The following is a 2,481-nucleotide window of genomic DNA, read 5'->3' on the forward strand; positions in this document are numbered from 1 at the left end:
AAGGCTGGTTTTGGGGGGTCAAAGGCTGGTTTTGGGGGGTCAAAGGCTGGTTTTGGGGGGTGTCAAAGGGTGGTTTTGGGGGGGTCAAAGGTGGGTGTTGGGGGGGTCAAAGGCTGGTTTTGGGGGGGTCAAAGGCGGGTGTTGGGGGGGTCAAAGGCTGGTTTTGGGGGGGTCAAAGGCTGGTTTTGGGGGGTCAGAGGCTGGTTTTTGGGGGTGTCAAAGGCTGGTTTTGGGGGGGTCAAAGGCTGGTTTTGGGGGTGTCAAAGGCTGGTTTTGGGGGTGTCAAAGGCTGGTTTTGGGGGTGTCAAAGGCTGGTTTTGGGGGTGTCAAAGGCTGGTTTTGGGGGGGTCAGAGGCTGGTTTTGGGGGGGTCAAAGGCTGGTTTTGGGGGGGTCAAAGGCTGGTTTTGCGGTTGGTCAAAGGCTGGTTTTGGGGGGGTCAAAGGCTGGTTTTGGGGGGGTCAAAGGCTGGTTTTGGGGGGTTCCATCTGCCTCATCTCTCTCTCTCCCCTCCCCAGCTCTGTCCCCCCCCCAAGCAGTGGGGGGCGCTCAGCTGATGCTGCCTCAACGCTCGGTGAGTGCTTGGGGGGCGGGGGGGGGGGCAAGAAAGAGGTTGGGGGTCCCACGGTGGGGGGGGGGGTTGGGGTGTTCCATTGGCATTAGGCATCAGAGTGGGGGGGGAGCTCCCATTAAGACCCAGGGTCAGCAGCATCCCTTTGGAGTCAGTAGGTTCCAGGGTTAACAAAGGCCTCTATGGGTCCCAATGTGGGGCTGGGGGGGGGAGTTGTGGGGGGGGGTTTGGGGTGTTCCATTGGCATTAGGCATCAGAGTGGGGGGGGAGCTCCCATTAAGACCCAGGGTCAGCAGCATCCCTTTGGAGTCAGTAGGTTCCAGGGTTAACAAAGGCCTCTATGGGTCCCAATGTGGGGCTGGGGGGGGAGTTGTGGGGTTTGGGGTGTTCCATTGGCATTAGGCTTCAGAGTTAACAGAGGGGGGGGAGCTCCCATTAAGACCCAGGGTCAGCAGCATCCCTTTGGGGTCAGTAGGTTCCAGGGTTAACAAAGGTCTCTATGGGTCCCAATGTGGGGCTGGGGGGGGAGTTGTGGGGCTCACCCCTGACTTTGGGGGTGCCTGCAGTGACGGGCTCCGAGTACGAGACGATGCTGAAGGAGATCATGTCCATGGGCTACGAACGGGAGCGCGTGGTGGCCGCCCTGAGGGCCAGCTACAACAACCCCCACCGGGCCGTGGAGTACCTGCTCACGGTGGGGTTGAGGGGTTCTGTGGGGCTGGGGGGGTTCTGTGGGGCTGAGGGGGTTCGGTGGGGCTGAGGGGCTCGGTGGGGCTGGGGGGGTTCTGTGGGGCGGGGGGGGTTCGGTGGGGCTGAGGGGGTTCGGTGGGGCTGAGGGGATCTGTGGGGCTGGGGGGGTTCTGTGGGGCTGAGGGGGTTCGGTGGGGCTGAGGGGCTCTGTGGGGCTGAGGGGGTTCTGTGGGGCTGGGGGGGTTCTGTGGGGCTGAGGGGGTTCTGTGGGGCTGGGGGGTTCTGTGGGGTTGCGGGGGTTCTGTGGGGCTGAGGGGTTCTGTGGGGGTTCTGTGGGGCTGGGGGGTTCTGTGGGGTTGCGGGGGTTCTGTGGGGCTGAGGGGTTCTGTGGGGGTTCTGTGGGGTGAGGGGTTGGGTGGGGGGGTTTTGTGGGGCTGGGGGGGTTCGGTGGGGCTGGGGGAGTTCTGTGGGGCTGGGGGGGTTCTGTGGGGCTGGGGGGTTCTGTGGGGCTACGAGTGTTCTGTGGGGCTGGGAGGGTTCTGTGGGGTTGGGGGAGTTCTGTGGGTTTGGGGTTTGTGGGGGTGGGTGGGGTCTGTGGGGCTGAGGCGTTTCTGTGGCGTTGGGGGGTTTGGTGGGGCTGGGGTGGTTCTGTGGGGCTGAGGGGGTTTGGTGGGGCTGGGGGGGTTCTGTGGGGTTGCGGGGGTTCTGTGGGGCTGAGGGGGTTCTGTGGGGCTGGGGGGTTCCTGTGGGGCTGTGGGGTTTCTATGGCACTGGGGGGGTTCTGTGGGGTTGGGGAGTTCTGTGGGACTTGGGGGGGATCCTATGGGGCTGGTGGGGGGTCCTATAGGGCAGAGGGGCCCCCCCTGACCTCCCTTTATCCCCCCCCCCCCCCCCAGGGCATCCCCGGCAGCCCCGAGCCCGAGCGCCCCCCAGTGCAGGAGAGCCGCCCCCCGGAGCAGCCCCCCGCTGAAGGTGCGTGTGGGTGGGGCTTGAGGCTGGACACGCCCACAAGGGGGGGGGGGGGTGAGGCCCCGCCCTCTGTTAGGACGAGGCTCCTCCTCCAATGGAAAGGAACAGGAGGGGGGGGCAGATGTGAGCCCCGCCCACAAAAGGGCAGGCCTTTTGATTGGCCACACCCATGTGATGTCAGTTATGGGGTTGAGTAGCCCCGCCCCTTTTCATGGGGTGGGGGGAGGAGCCTAAGTGTGAGGAAGGGGCGGTG

General features: G+C 64.7%; 1 long non-coding RNA gene across 1 annotated transcript; it reads left to right on the forward strand.

Moving 5' to 3' along the window:
* The first annotated feature begins 496 nt into the window (after window positions 1-496).
* Window positions 497-2,253, forward strand: LOC130596919 (uncharacterized). Its single transcript, XR_008971641.1, has 3 exons — window positions 497-572; window positions 1,136-1,263; window positions 2,156-2,253. It is a non-coding gene; the product is annotated as an uncharacterized LOC130596919 (long non-coding RNA).
* Window positions 2,254-2,481: the final 228 nt, after the last annotated feature.

The sequence above is a fragment of the Pezoporus wallicus genome, unplaced genomic scaffold (genome assembly GCF_028554395.1).
Source record: "Pezoporus wallicus isolate ANWC-B61680 ecotype Strahan unplaced genomic scaffold, APGP_CSIRO_Pwel_v1 contig_11329, whole genome shotgun sequence".
Taxonomy (NCBI): Eukaryota; Metazoa; Chordata; class Aves; order Psittaciformes; family Psittacidae; genus Pezoporus; species Pezoporus wallicus.